Source organism: Gobio gobio (assembly GCF_949357685.1).
Source record: "Gobio gobio genome assembly, chromosome: 17".
Lineage (NCBI taxonomy): Eukaryota > Metazoa > Chordata > Actinopteri > Cypriniformes > Gobionidae > Gobio > Gobio gobio.
Genome location: NC_137110.1, coordinates 15,691,408 through 15,703,953, shown reverse-complemented (window position 1 = coordinate 15,703,953; position 12,546 = coordinate 15,691,408).

Below are 12,546 nucleotides of genomic sequence, written 5' to 3'. Positions count from 1 at the left end.
TTGAATTATACAGCATAAATACTAGTGATGGATATCAATCTTAGTTCCTGATTTTGAGCTCTGAGTGTTAGTTGTGGGTTGCTGCAGGGATAAGGCAGAATCGGACTTCAATTAAAGACGGGTTTATTACACATAAGAAACCAAACAGCAGGATTACACATGGCAACATTAACAACCGACAAGGAGTGAAGGAAAGTGAGTCCAATAGGAAGGGAGTGCAAACGACGAAGACCAGGTGCAGGGAATCCGGGGAGAGCGGGAGAGATGATGAGGTAGTGTTCAGGTGTGAGGCAGAGAGGATCTGGGAAATGGAGTCCTGGACAGGCGTGGAATGTAATACTGAGGGATTGTGTTCTTATTTTCCCCTTTTATTTATTAATTTATTTATTTATTCATTCATTCATTCATTCATGTATATTTTTAATGCGGACCATGAAACGTTCAAACAACACTGTAAAAAATACTGTGCCCGTTTTATTTGCATCAGCTTTTTGAGTTTTTTAAACTCATTTTATTTGTGTTTATTTATTAACTTGGACTCTTAAGTAATAGCAACTCAATTTTATCAATTTAGAAAATTATAGTTTTAAGTATATCCAATATAATCTTTTAAGTAATATTTAAAAATGTCTCCTTGTATGCCACACATTAAGTTACTTTTTTCCAAGCTACTTTTTTTTATATACATTTAATTATTTTCTAAATTTGTTTAAATTACCATGAAACAGTAAACCAGCATCTCAATACAAAACATTTATCACTTAAAAATGCAACAGTGCAAAACACAGTAGCTTATTTTTTCACCTTTACATAAAGCTGACTTCAAGTAAAAAAACGTTATGTACAGCGTATAACAGTTTTTTCAATGACCATTGGTCTGTTTAACCCACTGAGAACAGTAATTCAGTCATCTAATTAAAATGTTTCGAACAATGTTAAAAACATAAAATTCAAATACATCATAATTATTACATCAGCTGATAAAAAAATAATCACTGAGAAAAGTGAACACCAATTTAAAGGGTTAGTTCACCCCAAAATGTAAATTCTGTCATTAATTATTCACCCTCGTCTCGTTCCAAACCTTCGTTCATCTTCAGACACAAATTAAGTTATTTTTGATGAAATCCCAGAGCTCTTTGATCCCTCCATAGACAACAATGTGATGAACACTTTCAAGGCCCTAAAGTATAGGAAAGATAATTAAATTAGTCCATGTGACTCCAGTGCTTCAAACTTAATGTTATAAAGCCACGAGAATACTTTTTGTGCGCAAAAACAAACAAAAATAACGACTTTATTCCGCAATTTAGCTTTAGCCTGTTAGCGTTAGCCAAGCCGTGTAATTCAAGCCAAATTTAAGTATTTATCAATACAAACATTTAGCTTTATCCTTGCTATATTTAATCAAACCATTGAACAGTTCATATTTAATGTCATTCTTACCTTTTTTAGTGTTGTTGGGTTGTCAGCAGTGCAAATTCAGTCCTTTCACCCATCAAAATGGCGTCTGTCATGAACATTTGTTTTTGCAACAGCCAAATCCACTTGTTTAGACTTTTAAATAAATTTTACTTAAAAAGTATCTCAAAAAGGCACACATCTAAAAAGCCTAGTAAACATTACTCAAGATAATACACGCACCATTTAATTGTAAAAAACGTGTTTACAACAACATTATATTAAATAAGTTACTCAAAATATTAAGTAAAGTACCAAACATAGATTTGTTGAAAATATAGAATTTATTTTTGTTACAATTACAACCCCACAGAGTCATTTTCCCAGTGAAGTAAACAGTGCTACACTTTATTTTTCACATTTCCGTCAAGGGGAAGCCATATAGATATGAATAATATGCACAGACTTTGATCAGAAACAAATCAATTGTTTCTCTCTCATTCCACCAATCTGATTTACTGCAGTGCTGCCCTTATAATCCTCTCTCATTTCAAAGAAAGCCAAGTGTCTTCAGCTCAGCTGCTGCCAAGCTTTTCATGCCATGATGACTGAGCGACAGAGGCAGCGTGTCACTGCTGCAGCCTTTATAGGGAAAGCCATGTTGTAGTACACCGTAATTAAATATTTTATTATTAAAATCTCTCTATATTGACTATAGTGGACTGATGATGTTGTTGCAGAGTATGGGCTAATCTAGGTTTGCTTTTCGCACAGGTTCCATAATTAGTTGGCTAATTGTCTAGGTTTGCATAATGTCTCTAAATAGACCCTAATGGAGTCATTTCTGGTCATGCTTAATGCAGCCACATCTGACAAGCAAACTTGTTGACAAGCAAAAGTGTTATGCTACCGCGTCCTCTATTTTCACTCAGATAAAGGCACCTATAACCAGTGTTGGGACATACTGATTAACACTTGGATGCCCGTAGTTAGCAGTGTGTAACTGATCTAAAATACACCTTATGGCGATTGATTATACTGTGGACTGAATAAACAGAAACTTAAGGTCATCAAAGGTACAGTTCACCCAAAAAGGAAAAATACCCCATGATTTACTCACCATCAAGCCACCCTAGGTGTATATGACACTCTTCTTTCATTCGAACACAATTTGAGTTATCTAAAAAAAATATATACCACTGCTCCTCCAAGCTTTATAATGGCAGTAAATGGCAGCCCAAAATTTGAAGCCCAAAAAAGTGTATCCATCCATTATAAAAGTAATCCACACAGCTCTGGAGGGTTAATAAAGGCCTTCTAAAGCGAATCAATGGGTTTGTGTAATAACAATATCCATATTTAAAACTTTATAAAGTAAAATATCTAGCTTCCACTATAGACAGCCTTCCGTATTCAATTAACAAAAAAAGCGTAACTTGCACGACGTATGACGTCGGACGTAGCATAAGTGTTTTGAACTGCAAGAGGCGTTAAACTTTCTTCGTAAATTGAATACGGAAGGCAGTCTGGCGGAAGCTAGATATTTTACTGTTAAAAGTGATAGTTCACCCAAAAATGAAAATTAGCCCATGATTTACTCACCCTCAAGTCATCCGAGGTGTATATGACATTCTTCTTTCAGACGAATAAAATCTTGAGTTATATTAAAAATGTTCTGGCTAATCCAAGCATTATAATAGCAGTAATAGTTGCTCTGTTTTTGAAGTCCATAAAAAAATGCATCTGTCTGTCAAATAACATGCTCCACGCGGCTCCGGGGTGTTAATAAAGGCCTTCTGAAGCGAATCGATGCGTTTGTGTAAGAAAAATATCCATATTTAAAAATGTATTTCATTTTTTTCTATGGCTCTGCATCAGCCGTCCCTGTGTCATCACTTCCGGCGAATAAGGTCAAAATACATGCAAAATACTGGCACGATCATAGATATATACATAGATTCCTCATTAGTGCCTGCGCGGATCGATCAAAAGAGGCATCTACGTATAAATATCTTTGATCGCGCTAGTAATTTGACCTTATTCGCCGGAAGTTATGGCGCTGGGAATACTAGATGACATTTGTCTGATAAGAGGTAAAAAAATAATATAAATACTGTTCGGTTTCTCGCAGAAACCGATCGTTTCCTTTCTTAAGACATCAATGTGTCGCCACGAGCCGCATGGTTTAATATGGATTCGTATCTCTATGTGTTTTTACTCTCATTGCTCTCATACTCTAAAATATCCCCATTGACATGCATTATCCGACTTTCACACTGCAACGGTTGGAGTTAAAAATCTTCATTTGTGTTAATTAATGTGTATCTTGGATGCCATGGAGGTAAGTAGATAAAGATACAAATTTAGTTTTTGGGTGAACTATCCCTTTAAGCACTAAGTTCTAAGTTCTAATAAAACACATCACTTCTCTTCAGGAGGCCCTTATAAATTAACATTATTAATAAGTTTAATGAATAATAATTAGCAATGAACGTTTATTAAATTGCTTATTAATAAATGTTCACCTTATTGATGATTATTATTGCCTCTTGAAATTATGTGTCTGCTTTTTAATTTACAACCTATTTTGGGTTCATTTTAAGCCAGCCATATAGTAATTTTTAAACAATAGTTGGGTTAAATAAAACTGCAACTAACATTAAACAACCGCTGGGCAAAAACAACCCAATCGCTGGGTTTGTCCATTTTCAACCCAACTTGGGTGGTTTTTAACCCAGCATTTTTTAGGGTGTACTTACTGAATGAAAATGAAAGTAATAATTGAGTATTCAGTTATGATAAACTACCACAGAATCTCAAAGTGTTTGTTTGGAATCATGTACAGAAACATTCAGATCAATTAAAAGCCTCTTAGCTCAAGCAGCCAGAAGGTAAAGGTAATCACTATCTCTAAACACAGCTCCCTCCATCTTTGTCTCTCTCTCTCTCTCTCTCGCTCTCTCTCTCTCTCTCTCTCGTTTACTCGCTCATCCATTCACTCCATAACAGTTTCAAAACTGCATTCACCCTAAACTGTAACTTTTTTGCCAGGGTGCTCCATGAATACATCAGAAAGCAGAATCAGACTGTGTTGAGTAACCAAAATCATTACAAATGACTCCAATACACCCACATACCTGGCGCAATCAACATATATAAAACCTCATGTGAACTGAACCTGTGTAGAAAGTTTGATAATGCTTTTGTGGAAACTGTGATAATGCCCATGATTTCCAGTGGGATATTTCAGGGAAACAACTATGAGGCAATACTAGGCTTGAGTTTCTAATGACAATGAGCAAATGACATTCAGAAGTGAGAACCTGCTCTGATTGTCTCTGTTAATGAACCAGTGTTGCTGTTCCTTTGAAGAAAGGAGCTTTGACCTGGAGCATTAAACGCTGTTATCCCGTTCTGCTCTACATCTCCTACAGAAACAGATCATCAACCTGTTAAATGATCCTCCAGTTGCTAAGAACACAGCTCTCTATATTTGGACATGCACATCATTTTCCAATTAACATATATATTCTACTGAAACCTTTATTCCCAAAAAGATTAGAATATTATATACACCAATCAGGCATAACATTATGACTACTGACAGGTGACAGGTGAAGTGAATAACACTGATTATTTTGGCACCTGTTAGTGAGTGTATACTAGGCAGCAAGTGAACATTTTGTCCTTAAAAAAGGTGTTAGAAGCAGGAAAGATGGGCAAGCGTAAGTTTGAGCGAGTTTGACAAGGGCCAAATTGTGATGGCTAGACGACTGGGTCAGAGCATCTCCAAAACTGCAGCTCTTATGTGGTGTTCCCGGTCTGCAGTGGTCAGTATCAAAAGGGTCCAAGGAAGGAACTGTGGTGAACCGGCGACAGGGTCATGGGCGGGCCAAGGCGTATTGATGCACGTGGGGAGCGAAGGACCATGTAGTCCAATCAAACAGACAAACTACTGTAGCTCAAATTGCTCAAGAAGTTACTGGCAATGCTGGTTCTGATAGAAAGGTGTCAGAATACCCAGTGCATCGCAGTTTGTTGTGTATGGGGCTGCATTGCAGCAGACCACGGAGTAAATTTCACGTGGACAACATGCGTGTGCGTCGCTTACCTGGGGAACACATGGCACCAGGGTGCACTATGGGAAGAAGGCAAGCCGGCGGAGGCAGTGTGGTGCTTTGGGCAATGTTCTGCTGGGCCATGTACACAATTTAATGGAAACGGTATTCCCTGGTGGCTGTGGCCTCTTTCAGCAGGATAATGCGCCCTGCCACAAAGCAAAAAAGGAGCACAACAACAAGTTTGAGGTGTTGACTTGGCCTCCAAATTCCCCAGATCTCAATCCAATCGAGCATCTGTGGGATGTGCTGAACAAACAAGTCCAATCCATGAAGGCCTCACAGGACTTAAAGGATCTACTGATAACATCTTGGTGCCAGATACCACAGCACACCTTCAGGGGTCTAGTGGAGTCCATGCCTCTATGGGTCAGGGCTGTTTTGGCAGCAAAAGTGAGACCAACACAATATTAGGAATGGGTGTATAGACCCATTTGAATTCCATGGTTTTCTGTATTAGGACATAATAAAAAATCATCAGGTACTTGGCAGGTCTTAAATATTGGAATAAAACCTCACAAACCAACAGCACATGACATATCACACCATGTCATTATTTATTTAGCAAAAATAAATTCAAAATGGAAAAGACAAAGGACACCCTATGATTAAATTGCTTGTAGATCCACTTTTAGCAGCAATAACCTGAAGTAATAATTTTCTGTATGACTTTATTAGTCTCTCCCATCGTTCTGGAGGAATTTTGACCCACTCTTCTTTACAGTGTCGCTCCAGTTTATTGAGGTTTATGGGTATTTGTTTATGCACAGCTCTTGCCACAGCATTTCAGTCAGGATGAGGTCTGGACTTCAACTGGGATATTGTAACACCTTGATTCTTTTCTTTTCAGCTGTTCTGTTGTAGATTTGCTGGTGTTCTTGGGATCATTGTCCTGTTGCATAACCCAGTTTTGGCCAAGCTTTAGCTGTCGGATGGATGGCATCATATTTAACTCTATATTTTGGTTTACAGAGGAGTTCATGGTCAACACAATGACTGTGAGGTGCCCAGGTCCTATGGCTACAAAACAAGCCCAAAATAATCAACCCTCTGCCAGCATGCTTGACTTTTGGTATGAGGTGTTTGTGCTGATGTATGCTCTTTTGGTTTTCACCAAACTTGGCTCTGTGAATTATGGCCAAACATCTCTAGACTAGACTTTGGTCTTTTTAGAGAGAAGAAGCTTTCTCCTGGCAACCCTTACAAACATGCCATACTTGTCTGGTCATGAACTTTAACATTTAACATGTTAACTGAGGGCTGTAGAGTGTGAGGTGTAGCTCTTGGGTGTTTTGGGATTTCTCTGATCATTGCATGATCTGATCTTGGGGTGAATTTGCTGGGATGTCCACAGATTGGTGTCTGTTTTGAATGTCTTTCACTTGTGAATTATCTTCCTTACTGTAGAATGATGGACTTCAAATTGTTTGGAAATGGCCATATTACCTTTCCCAGTTTGATGGGAACAATTGCTTCTCTAAGAACATTGCTGATGTCTTTCCTACTTGACATTGTGTTAACACACAACAGAAGACTCCAGACCAGCAAACTGCAAAAACGTCTGCTTTTATAGAGGTGATCACACTTGCTGATGATCAATTAATCAAAGGAATATGATTAGCAGTGACTTACCGTTACTTACCCTCTTAATTCCTATGTTAACAATAAGGGTGTCCTTAGTTTGTCACCCATGGCGTTTCCATTTTGGCCTAGTTTTGTTGTTGTTAAATAAATAATGACACAGTGTGATGTGTCATGTCTTGTGGGTCATCTGAGGTTTATTTTCCAAATTGTAAGACCTGCCAAGTCCTGATACGGAAAAGCATGGAATTCAATAGGGTGTCCTTTCTTTTTCACATGACTGTACATGTTATTCAGCAAATTCATGTTTTTTGTCTTATGTTTGTGGGTGGAAATGATGGAGTTGCTCACAGTTTCCATTAATTAGTAATTAATTATATATGGTTATTCATCTCAGTAACCTTAAAACTCTGAATCTTTCTTTGAATTGAACACCTGTGTGTTTCGGTGTTTCCATGTAAACCTCACACCATGTGACAGATTTTCCTCTTCTGCTGATTATGACAGCAGTGTTCTTAAGGTGATGAGAGGTTGCTATGGCAACCATAATGCTTGTACACTCACCTGCCTCAACCTTCCCACAGTAGCAAACATGAACCCATCACAGGAATTCATTTCAGCGAGCTGATTAGACGGCTGCAGTTAAGGCTTTGAAATATATTGGATTTCACAACACAATATTTCAATTAAAATTAGATTATAGAAGACCTTCGCTAGCCTGGATGCCAGCCGAACTTAGCCCCGCCCACAACATTTTTACTCTGGCAGTTCGGTCTGGAATTGATCGGTAGAGAAGTAATTATGCCCGAACAGAAACTGTTCGGACCAATGAAATTGTCAGGGCGGGCTTTAGACGATGATGGACAGATGATCAACAGTAACGTAATCATCCACGTCATCAAAGGCGCTTGGGTTGAGTTTGTTCTAATCCTAAACGGAGAACTTGTTCGTATGCATTCACCTTTACTATTTCTCTCAGAAATGATGATCGTGTTGGTAAGTACTCTGTGTATCCTTAAATTATTTTTTTACAACACCGGCAAAGATCGTTTACACTAATCTTGTTCTTCTAACGTTAGGCTACTGCGTGCGTGCAGACAGGGTTGCCAAGTTTTTACAACAAAACCCGCCCAATTGCTAACGTTCCTCAAAACTAGCCAAAAACAAGCCCAATAGCTTTCTATGGGAGTTTCTCCGGGGGGAAAAAAGGCATTTGGGGGGTAAAATATGTGTTATTTTGGCAGGGCTGGCAGCTAAAAATCGCATTCCTGGGTTTGTATATCACATAATTGGGGTCGCTTCAACCCGCGGACATGGCAACACAGTGCAGTTGAGTTCTGTTGACATTTGACAACTAACGTTATGCGTCGCTCCGTTGCTCTGATTGGTTGTAGGTCTATCCAATTGAGGTCTTTCCTGGTTCGGTTGAAACACGCCCCATAATCACAGCCCAACCGGAGCGGTCTCAGACTCATATTCTGACTAGAATTGAGTATGACGACGTCAGGCTAGACCTTCGCATGAATGGGTTGTAACTTCTAAAAAGAAACAAATCTCATACTGTGTGTGCTTGTCTAATAAATATAGCATTGAAATATTGTATTACGTATATATTCACATTCATGTATACACAATATAATAACTGTATCTTCAGATGCCAAAGGAGTCAAAAATGACCTATAAAGATGTCTGTATGAATCATGTTGCAAAGTGTTTTTTGACTCTTTTTAAGGCCAACCGACCCCCTCTTGTAATGATATAAGTAAAAACAATGACGAGATTAATGTAATCATGCCAATCACTCTGCATTTCAAATTCAAGGGGAGAGTAATTGCAGTGAAGTGGGGTGTGTGTGTGTGTGTGTGTGTGTGTGTGTGTGTGCGTGCGTAAGCCTAATCCTAGCCATCAGCATCAAGCCTTTCTCTTCTTCTTGTGTCCTGATTACTCCTACAGTGATTGGGTTTTTGAACAGTCTCTCAAATTGAAGTGGTGGACCGAGACGGCAAGAGCAATGTCAGAACTCTTAACATCCGCACGGCATTCACATCTTTCCATTATTACAGCAATCTGAACAATAATAACCTTTATTTATAAGAAATAATTTGCCTTTTCCTGACTGACAGTTCAGTGTGTTGTTAACAGTTTAATATCAAGTGAGTAAATCTTCAAATCTTTGATCTTCACCACAAGCTTGTTGATCTGAAATGGATAGTTTACCCAAAAATGAAAATTCTGTCATTAATTACTCACCCTCATGTCAATCCAAACCTGTAAGACCTTCATTCGTCTTCGGAACACAAATTAAAATAATTTCGATGAAATTCGAGAGTTCTCTGACCCCTCCATAGACCCATAGACAGCAATTTAATTAACACTTTCAAGGTCCAGAACGGTATTAAAAATAGTCCATGTGACTCCAGTGGTTAGACCTTAATTTTATGAAGCGACGAGAATAGTTTCTGTGTGCAAAAACAAAGAAAAAGAATGACTTTATTCAACTATTTTGTTCTAGCCTGTGCCAGTCTCCAATATCTACGGCAGCCAATGCTGTTCACGTGAGCACCACGACGCATGCGCGAGAGCTGCACTACAAAGTAAATAGCGTAGGTGACTGGCACAGTCCAGAACGAAATTGTTGAATAAAGTGATTATTTTTGTGTTTTTGCCCACAAAAAGTATTCTCATCGCTTCATAAAAGTAAGGTCGAACCACTGGAGTCACATGGACTATTTTAACAATGTTTTTCATATCTTTCTGGACCTTGAAAGTGTTTAATTAAATAGCTGTCTATGGAGGGGTCTTAGAGCTCTCGAATTTCATCAAAAATATCTTAATTTGTGTGCCGAGGATGAACGAACGTCTTACATGTTTGGAATGACATGAGGGTGAGTAATTAATGACATGATTTTTGGGTGAACTATCCCTTTACAATCCTGTTGCCATAAAGGTTCTTTATTGGCATCTATGGTTCCATGGAATCTTTCCATTGCACAAAATGTTCTTTGTAGTATGAACATGTCCGGTTACACTTTTTTTGGTAAACTAAAGTGTTACCAAATGTCCTTTAGATTTTTAAAATGTTTTTCGTTCTAAGAAAAAACATTTTCTTTTATGCTCGGCTGGCTACACACATCGTAAGCCAGATTTTGGGCCTGATTTGCACCCCCCATGAATGGTTCGGTAATAATTCTTTCTAACGTATTCAAATTAAGTATTTATGAGGAAATTTTTATTACTATCATTATGTCATTAGAAAATTTTATTTTTATTTTATTACTCAATAGGTTAGTATTAAAAAGAAAAAACAAACAAACATGCAGAAATGTAGCTGGCCTTTTCAATTGTTAAGTTGCCATGGCAGCCACACAAAACCATTGAACGCTGCACCCTATTGCCCACTTCAGAACTGCACACACCAGCCTGTTGTACCACACACACACACACACACACACACACACACACACACACACACTCATTTTCTACACCACTTGTTCTCAGTGGATTCTGCCTTCAAGGCTACACTACACACACAGCAGCCAAATGTTTCCAATGTCTCTGCATTTTAATGTCTCACACATAATATGACGCCTGTTCTTTCCTATAGAGATGCAAAGCATTGAGGTTGCTCCAATTTAGAGCTGTTTATCATTTTGCATAATTACACATAGTAGATATTAGCCATAGCTGTGGAAAAAAAAAAACAACAACCTTGGATCCATTGTTAGTGATGAAAAATATCTTCCAAACACATTCATGTTCTCTGCAGGGAAGTACCATTTTATACCTTTGATTATATAATTTAAGTTTGCTCTCAAGTCTGGACTTTCAAAACTCACTTTGTTGGGTGTAATCTTACAAGTATTTATTATTTATATGTAAAAATTAGATTCATTCAGAAGAAGAAACCGATGTACAAAAATAACATCACTGCCATCTACAGGATGCTCTGCAAAATAATAAAAAGACATGGAAGAAATCTCCAAACCTTTAAGGCAATATCCTACATCTAGATTTTTTATTTTTATTGGAGCCAATTCATGTTACCCCTCTTTATAAAATGTTTAATTTAAACATGACTATAAAGCTGATATACACCTCTTGATTGTAACAATTAGATCATACTACAATGTAATTTTATCTTTTTAATTAGTATTCAGTTATAGTAAATTCTTATAAAGTTTGTTGTACTTTATTTTACAGTGTAAGTAACAGTATACTTTCAGTAAAATAGGTTCAGAGTTATTATTACATAGTTATTGTAATTACTATAATAAGTAGTACAATGTGGAACAGGATTGTAAAATAAAGGTGCTGCTACCCTTACAAATATGTTAATAATTAGCTACAAAACAAAATTTGATCACAAACTTGCTAGTTTTCATTATATTTCAATCTAAACTTTAATTCAGAGACAGATTAACTAACAGCAATTCTTTATATAATCTTGTTTTGAAACGGAATAAGACACAAAGGAATATAGGAATATTTTCTCAAAGGAATATAGGCCTATACTCTTCACCTTTCAACCAAATTCAGGGTTTTGAATCCAAGGTTGTGTGGTTTGTGTATGGGAGTTTTTTTTTATTTTTATTAGTCCAATGCTGAAAGGCTATGATTTCAAAAGGTCCTGTGTGTAAATGTTTTTTTTTTCACAACGTGTTTTTGCAGTATTGCCGTCCATTGAGTATTGTAACACATGACTGGCATGTCTGTTGAAAGCAATGACCAATCAGAAGTGTTTACGAGTTTGGTTTAGCACACGTTTACTGACTGAGTTCTACACACTCGCAAATCCTTTCATTATAACAAAACAAACGATGAGTGGACATAATGTCAATAAGAAATTCTTTATTTGTGAATATAGAAGGTCTGCAAAGTTTTAAAGATCAAAGTACACAGTAAATTGAGTTCTCCAAGACCACTATCGTCAAGGATGATTGACAAAATAGCATATAGTTTGGATTCGCGGTATGATTCTGTTCTGGGCAAGAACTTTCTGAAAATCCATGCAGTCTAGCATGGATAAGAGCAGGGAGAGCAGCGATAACCCCCTTTAAACAGAACAGAACCAATATAAAGTATATCATTAATGTTCTTAATGACAATCATTTAATGTAACAACATAATTCAAGAAATGAGTCTGATTTGAAGAGGAATATAAGAAGGCCAAATCCTGATTGGACGACAGGAGGAGCTGGGGATGGAGCAGGGTAATTAGCTCCTGAGCAACGCGATGAAGCTGATGATAATACTAAATGGACCCTATATATATAGATATGCTGTGATAGGTGTTGTATTCCTATAGGTAGGAGTGAATCAGCTGAGAGTCAGCTGATGCGAACGTGACCTGCCAGAACTATTTATGGTCTCCCAAAAGGAAGAACTGTTTCTAAACGACATGAAAAGAGTAATCCCACTACCTGCATGAACCGGTTTGTAACAAATT